The following is an 8,539-nucleotide window of genomic DNA, read 5'->3' on the forward strand; positions in this document are numbered from 1 at the left end:
GTATGGGGCAGGACCCCTTCTAGAATGGGGTCTTATGACCTACAATCAGACAAGGTAGATCAGAGAATTTCTTTATGGCCAGCTCAAAGACAGAAAGGCCGGGGAAGATTAGAGTACATTTTTAGTTTCTATGACCATCCTTGGGAGCAGGTGAAAGGAGGGCAGGAGAAGGTCAAAGAGAGAGAAATTCTGTGTTCTGAGGCCTGCTTCTGAGGCCTAAAGTGCCCCAACATTATAACAAACACTGTCTTTCATCTTTATCTCTCTGAATCTGTTCTAAAACTCCTTCAGGAAACAAGGACAAAAGGCCAAATATTTCAACAAAAGATATACTTATTTTTTTAGTCACTTAGGAAATAACAAGGGCTATGGGAGTTATGAGTCAGGAACTATGGACTAAAATATATATATATTATATACATTTTAGGTAGTTGTGAATATATATATACATATATATGTGTGTGTGTGTGTGTGTATATATATATATATAATATATTAAATGAGGCTCTGCAGCAGCCTCATTTCTATCTAGCATAAAGGCAGGCCCTCCATCCTGTTCTCTCCATCCTTCAAAAGAAAAAATATGGCCTAATTTTTGTGACATTTTTCTTGAAAGACTGACAGGTATATATTCACAACTACCTAAAATGATCTACAGATTCAATGCAATCCCTATCAAAATCGCAATGATGATTCTTACAGAAACAGAAAAATCTATCCTAAAATTCATATGGGATCTCAAGGGACCCCCCAAATAGCCAAAATAATCTTGGAGGACTCACAGCTTCCTGATTTTAAAACTTACTACAAAGCTGTAGTAATCAAAATAGTGTGGTATAGTCATAAAGATAGACATGCAATAGAGAAAGACCAATGGAATAGAGAATCCAGAACTAAACCTCACATATGTAATCAAATGATTATTGACAAGGAGACTAAGAACATTCAATGGGGAAGGGATAGTATATTCAACAAATGGTGCTGGAAAAACAATATCCACATGCAAAAGAATGAAGTTGGACCCTTACCTCACACCATTATACAAAAATTAACTAAAAATGGATTATGACCTAAATGTAAGATCTAAAACTGTAAAAGCCTTAAAAGAAAACACAGGGCAAAAGCTCCATAACATTGGATTTGGTAATGATTTCTCAGATATAAGACCAAAGCCACAGGCAACAGAAGAAAAAGTAGACAAAGTAGACTTTGCAAAAATTAAAACATTTTGTTCAACAAAAGAGGGCTGGCTGGTTAGCTCAGCTGGTTAGAGCTTGGTGTTATAACACCAAGGTCAAGCATTCAGATGCCAGATGCCCATGTTGGCTAACCACCAAAAAAAAAAAAAAAAAAAAAAAGAAAGAGACAAAAGACACTAGCAACAGAGTAAAAAGTCAACCCACAAAAAGGGAGTAAATATTTCCAATCTGATAAGGGATTAATAGCCATAATGTATAGAGAACTCCTAAAACCCAACAACAACAAAACCAAACAACCCAATTCAAAAATAGGCAAAGACCTTGAACATACATTTCTTCAAAGACATACAAATGCCCAATAAGCACATGAAAAGATGCTAAACATCACTAATCACTAGGGAAATACAAATCAAAACAAAACAAGATACCACTTCCCAGCCATTAGAATGGTTACTGTAAAAAACAAAAACAAAACCAGAAAATAACAAGTGTTGGCAAAGATATGGAGGAATTGAAACCTTTGTGCACCATTGGTGGGGGTGTAAAATGGAAAAGCTGCTGTGGAAAACAGCACAGAGGTTCCTAAAAATGTGAAAAATAGAATTACCATATGATCCAGCCATACCAGTTCTGGGTATAGACCCAAAAGAATTGAAAGCAGAGGGATATTCGTATATCCATATTCATAGCAGTATTATTTACAATAGCCAAAAGGTAGAAGCAACCCAAGCGTCCATCAAAGGATGAATGGATAAGCAAAATGTATTGTATCCATATAATGAAATATCATTCACCCTTAAAAAGGAAGGAAATTTTGACATATGCTCCAACTTGGATGAAACCTGAGGACATTATGCCAAGTGAAATAAGCCAGTCATAAAAAGACAAATACTGTGTGATTCCACTTGCATGAGTTCCCCAGAGTAGTCAAAATCATAGAGACTAGAGACAGAAAGTAGAATGGTGTCTAGATACCTGTACTGGCCAGCTGCCAAAAAAAAAAAGTAGAATGGTGGTTGCCAGGGGGTGGGGAGAGTAGAAATGGGAGTTATTGTTTAATGACGATGGTTTCTGTTTGGGAAGATGAAAAAGGTTCTGGAGATGGACGGTGGTGATGATTGCACAGCAATGTGACTATGCTAAAAAATGGTTAAGACGGTAAATTATATGTTATGTGTTTTACCACCATTTTTTCTTAAAATGGGAGAGAGTAGTGGTGCAATGGATTTTGGACTGGCCTGAGGGGGATGTCCAGGGCCAAGGGCTGCTCCGAGCAAAGAATTTCTGTTCCCAATTACGCTGTAATTGAGTGGAGATCTGAGAGACACCACAATTTTTTTTAAAACTAGGTCCTTTGTGAATACTCCTAATTATATGACCTAATGCTGGCTTCCGGGCGGCTGAGACTGCCAAGGGGTGACTGTTTTGCCAGTGAGCAGAGCTGCCAAGGAGGTTGGTGTATTTAGGCTTCTGCGTGGGGGTGGGGGTGGGACGCCTGTAATAAAATCGTTTCTGTGATATGAGTATGAGAAAGGTGGCCGAAATTTCCTTTCAACTTTTTCCATATCCCCTTCTTACCTACCCACCTCCCCCCACTTTCCCACCCACGGAACGTGTCTGCAGAGAGTCCTCCTCTTCCCAGAGCTGGGAGCCAAATCCCAGGCATCACTGCATTGTGGAGTGGATCCGTTTCATTGCACCTGCCTCATTAAAAGCGGGTGGGTAGCAGTGACAACACATTTATGGAGAAGGTGGGAAGTGGGAAAGGCATGTTTGCTTCCTTCCTGTATTTTCACAGCTCCAAAAACCCACTCAGGGATTCCCACAGGAAGCCGTCTGGGCTCTTAGCCTGCCTGTTGGGACCCCCCACAAACTGGCCCCCGCTGACCTTTGCTAATTCCTCTCTCATTTTCCCTCTGCAGGGACTGTCAACTCCAGCCAGACTGATCCACCAATGATCCCCCCCTGGATGCCTTTCTTCCATGACAACCATCCCTCCTTTGCTTACACCATATGCCCCCCTAATCTGAATGTGTTCTCCAGTCCTGCCCCCCTGCAACTCATAACCATTCTTCAAGGCCCAGTTCCAACTCCAAATCCCACTTCTTAGATGACACGTTTCTTGTCTGCCTCAGTCCAAATCTCCAGCATTCATCCCTGAACTCAGGTTAACCTCGTTCCCCGCGGTGGTGAAGTACAGAGCTGGCGTTCATTCCGGAACCGCTGACTCTGCCTTCAGCACAGGGCTGGACATGCCTGTGCTGTCTCACTTAACCCTCCTAATTAGCCTATATGAACCACCACCATTCTCCCACTTTGCAGATGAGGAAAGTCGAGTCTTAGAAAAGGACAGTAACTTGCCCAAGGTCATGCAATTAGTTAAGTGGCCAATCTTGGATTCAAACTCATGTTTCTAACCCTAAAACTCCTTTTTTTTTTTTTTTTGTTCATATTATCTCACTTAGTTGCCTTAAACCCATGAGAAACATGCATGGTTTTATTGTATTCGTTCATTAATTCAGTGAATACTGTTTCACTCATTTATTTTATTAATTATTTTTTTATTTTTTATTTATTTATTTGTTTGTTTATTTATTTATTTATTTATTAAGATGACCGGTAAGGGGATCTTAACCCTTGACTTGGTGTTGTCAGCACCACGCTCACCCAGTGAGCAAACAGGCCATCCCGATATGGGATCCGAACCCGTGGCCTTGGTGTTATCAGCACCGCACTCTCCCGAGTGAGCCACAGGCCGGCCCCTGTTTCACTCATTTAATACATTCACTCAGTGAATAGATGTTTACAATGTGCCAACCGTGGAGCTAAGCTGTGGAAATACCCAGCTCCCACTGTCAAGGAGCTTCCACTCTGGTGGTGTCGTCAGACGTGTTTATTAGACAACGCAGGGGACACGGTAGCAAAGGGGAGGGTGGGGTTATAATTCCCATTTCACTGAAGAGGAATCCGAAAGAAGGGGTGTCAACAGCCTGCCCAAATCATAAGCGAACAGCAGAGCCAGCCGTCACCAACCAGGGTTCGGGGCTTCCCAAACACTGACTCCTCTTTGCATTTTCTCGGGACTCTGCCCAATGCATGGACTTGGATAAGCGCCTTAGCAAAGCTCCTGCAAACGTTCATCATCGTTACTAGGAGTTTACTAACCCAGTCAACTTTTCTCCTAATTCCAGAGAACGAGGGAGGAAGGACGGGCTGCACTTCCCACGTGGAGGGACCGGAGTCACGTGCTCGGGACTCCTTCTTCGCCTTCCGCTTCACGTTCCGGACCGGGGTTGCTAAGCAACCGGTAAACTAGGAGCCGTTTGAGCAGCGCCCAGGCGGCCCAGCTGCAGGAGGCGCGGGCCGAGGGTCCGGGGCGGGCGCGGCAAGGACGTCCAAGGCTGAAGAAGAGCGTGGAAAGTGAAAGGGACAGCACCCGAGGGTGATAATCACCAGTAGTCCCAGAAACTCCTCGTGGGGGGCTTGCTTCTGGGATAGCTCCGCCGGATGGCGCCCTAACCCACATGTAGTTCTCGCTGCTGGATAGTCTCCAAGTTACAGGACCCTGCAGCCTCTGAACACCCTGCCTCCTGCACCCCTAACCCCTATGAGTCGTGGTACAGTCTTTGTCCTGGAAGGAGCTGGAGACTTCTGAGAGGTTTGCAGCGGAATGGATGGAAAATACAGCCTTGGGCTGGGGTTGCAGGGAGAAAGGACCTGTTAAGAGAAGAGCTTTCTGATAAGAATAGAGGGAAGGAAATGAATAATATTGCCCTACTACTAGGTGGTAGGTACTTTAAATGCATCATTTTATTTATTCCTCAACCTGGAACTGGCAGTGTCATGCCTATTAGGATATCAGTATCAAGGTTGCTTAGTTCCTCCAAAGCTTATGCAGTTCTTTCTTATGCGCAAGTTCAAAGTTTACCACATTCTCTTGAACCACAGAAGTGCACGTTGTCCCAGCTTTTAGACCCTGTGTTTCCCTCTCTCGAAACCTTTGTTTCAAATCCTTTGCTTTCTTTTTCAAGGTCGGAAGAGGAAGAGAAGGAGTAGGAGAGAGAGCTCCAGACATAGCCCTGGTAGAGTTGCCGTCACATTCACGCACTCAGCAGGTGACAAAGTGAGTCTTGGGCCCCTTCTCTGTGCCAGGCCCTGGGGATGGGGGGTGAATAAAAGGACCACAGTCTTTCCCTCCAGGAGACAGCATTGTGGCGGGGGGACCAGGTAAAGACTGATTCGCATCACTCCCCAGTTCTGGGGACCTCCTCCCACCTCTCCCTGCCCCTGTCCTCCACCTTCTCACTGGGGGTCAGCCGTGCTTAGAGTTGCCCTGGGGAGAAATTATGGGGGGGGGGAATTCCTAGGGAGGTCTGCCTCTTTTGAAGGTAGAGCAAGTCCCTTAGGACCCCAGAATTCCAGAAGGTGCAGAACACCTCCCCCTGCATTCCTCTGCCCTGACAGGAGCCACGCAGGGCTCTTCAGTCGTGGCACAAAGCCTGGGGGCTGCCCCAGGTACCGAAAAGAAGAGGAAAGTGTCCTCTTCTCCTTGTTCCACCGTGAAGTCCAGTGTGGAGGGCCGACCCTGCAGCGTGCCTCCCTGCTGAGCTCCCACGCTGACGTTCCTCCTCCCCACCGCTCCGGTGGCCTCCCTCTCAGCCTGGAAAACTGGGAGCTTCTCTCCAGGAATTCCTCTGCTCATTCTCACTGCCCAAGATGAGCTTCGTTTTCATAGTTGGTGGAGGTTCCAATCTGGCTCCCTCCCTTGGGATGCAGGAGACTTGCATTTTCGAGGTTCTGACCAGAGCATCCCGGTTCTTTGTGTTCCTGTGTCTGAGACTCCCTGCAGTGTTCTGCACGCCTTTGGGTCTCTAGGTTCCCGTGGGGATGGTCTTTCCACTGAAACTCCCAGAGGGCAGCCACACTGCTTCTGGACCCCCTCACAGATAGCTCTGCTCAGACCCTTCTTGGGGTAGGCCACCCTGTAGCACTTGTCTCACCAGAGGGTCAGGGAGAGACCTCCTGAGCCCCCCTTCCCTGCTGGCTTGTAAGAGCCTGCTCTGGATCCTTGAATGAGCTGCCTTCCCATTACTGAACCAACCTTTAAATGTCCCCTCTGTCTGCCTCCAGACACAAGACAATGCCCCTGTTCTCACTCCAGGCTTGTTCCTGGGAAGCACCAAGAAGGAAAGCAAAGCTGTTAAAAATCTGATCTTGGCTGAAGAGGCTATTTTTGTCTTCCTGGAGTTTCCTCATTCTCTGAAGCCTCCTTGTGTCCCCTAGGAGCTGGCTGTCTCAAAGCAATTGTCTTTTGAAAGAGAGAGACAGGCACCCTCTAACTGCCTGAGTCTAGCAGCCGCGTAAGGAGCACAAATGCTTCACGACGTGGCGGCAGAGGGGGAGAATTTAATTGGATTTGCATTCCTTTTCACAGGCCCTATCTTTGTCCACATGGAATAAACACTGTAGGGTCCCCTGCTACAATCCAGACTTCTCTCTCCATCACCCGCCCTCCAAGCCATTCCTTGTACCCAGGAAAGGGAATTTCCAAACCATAAAAAGGAGAGGGAAATACTGCTTTCTGCAAGAGTCTGGTTCAGGTTGGGTTGTTCTGGGGCTGGGAGTGAGATCGGGTGGTGCTGTTTTCAAGAACCAATGTGTATGGATGCAGAGGGACCTAGGAGTCACCCTTCTCACCCTCCTTTCCCCTTCCTCCTTGCACCAGCTGCTCCAGGTCCCAACGGTGCCCTTGACACCTGCTTCTACATTGGCACACAGCTCTAGGTCCTGCATCAGCAGCTGAGGCCCACTGTTCTGTTTCCTTGCAGCCCTGGAGGTAGGGGGAGGTAGATTAGACACATGTCTGGATGTTCATCAGGGGTGACTGCAAAAAATAAAAATTGCTAGGCTCCACCCCAGGCATCTAGTTCCACATTTGCAGGAGAGGGGCCTGGGAATCTATATTTTTAATGAACAGCCCAGGTTTGAGAAATGCTAGCTGACAGCTTAAGAGCTCTCACTTTAAATGGGCAATTCTCAAACTTGGCTGCATATTGGAATTACCTGGAGAATATTTCTAAATACTGATGAGAGATTCTGATTGAGTTGGTCTGGGGTGGAACATCAGCAGTGTGATTTTATAAAGCCCTCTAGGTGTTTAAATGTGTAACCAAGATTAAGAACCACTGCTTTAGAGCCAGACGTGCCTGGGCCCCTGGCTCTGCCTGGACTTAAGAACTATTACCTTGGATGAGATACTTCATCTCTCTGGGTACTAATTTCTTCATCTGTAAAATGGAGATCATGATAACTATTTGGGGGATTGTGGTGAGCATGTACTGAGCCTGCCTGGAGACTGCTGTTGACAGCACTTGGAGCCTAGTGCATCTTTATATGTTCTGTATACAAGTCCCCTATCATATAGATGATTTGCAAATATTTTCTCCAAGCCTATGGTTTGTCTGTTCATTCTCTTTCTTTCTTTCTTTTTTTCTTTGCATCTGGCCAGTATAGGGATTGAACCCTGGACCTTGGTATTGTAAGCACCACACTCTAACCAACTTAGTTAACCGTCCAACCCCTATGTTGTCTTTTGATGGGCAAAAGTTTTTCATTTTAATGAAGTTCAAGTTTATCAGTTGCTCTTCTTTTATGGATCATGCTTTTCATGCTATATCTAAGAAATCTTTGCCTAATTAGGGTCACAAAAGTTTCTCCCTATGTTCTAAGTTTTATACTTTTAGCTCTTATATTTAGGCCTGTGATCCATTTTGAGTTAATTTGTGTATATAGTGTGAGGTAGGGGTCTATGGTCATTCTTCTGCATGTGAATGTCCCAGCACCATTTGCTGAAAAGACCATCCTTTCTCCCATTGTGCTGCCTTGGTGCCTTTGTCAAAAATCAGTTGACGATAAATAAAAGGTTTCTTTATGAACTGTCAATTCCATTCCATCGATCTATCCTTATGCCAGCACCACACTGTCTTGATGACTCATAGTTGGTTTAGTAACCATTAGTAGAATAAGTGAAATAATAAGAACTATAATTGGAATGAAGATAAAGCATGCAGTTTGGCATTCATAAAATCTGTGCTTTCCCAGAAAAGTTCATGTAATTAAACTTTTTCAAAAGATAGAGCCATTTTGAGGTGCTTCGGAGGGCATTCTTTTGCCAAAACCCCAGTACAGAGTTGCTTGGTAAAGTGAATGATTACTCCAGCATTTCTGTTGCATAATATTTTCCATCAGTTTCCTAAGTTTGGATATTTGTCTAGGGGTTTTATTTAAAGCAGGGGACACGCCTTCCAATCATTTTCCCACCAGGGCCCTATTTCATTCAA

Source organism: Cynocephalus volans, chromosome 16 (assembly GCF_027409185.1).
Source record: "Cynocephalus volans isolate mCynVol1 chromosome 16, mCynVol1.pri, whole genome shotgun sequence".
NCBI lineage: Eukaryota > Metazoa > Chordata > Mammalia > Dermoptera > Cynocephalidae > Cynocephalus > Cynocephalus volans.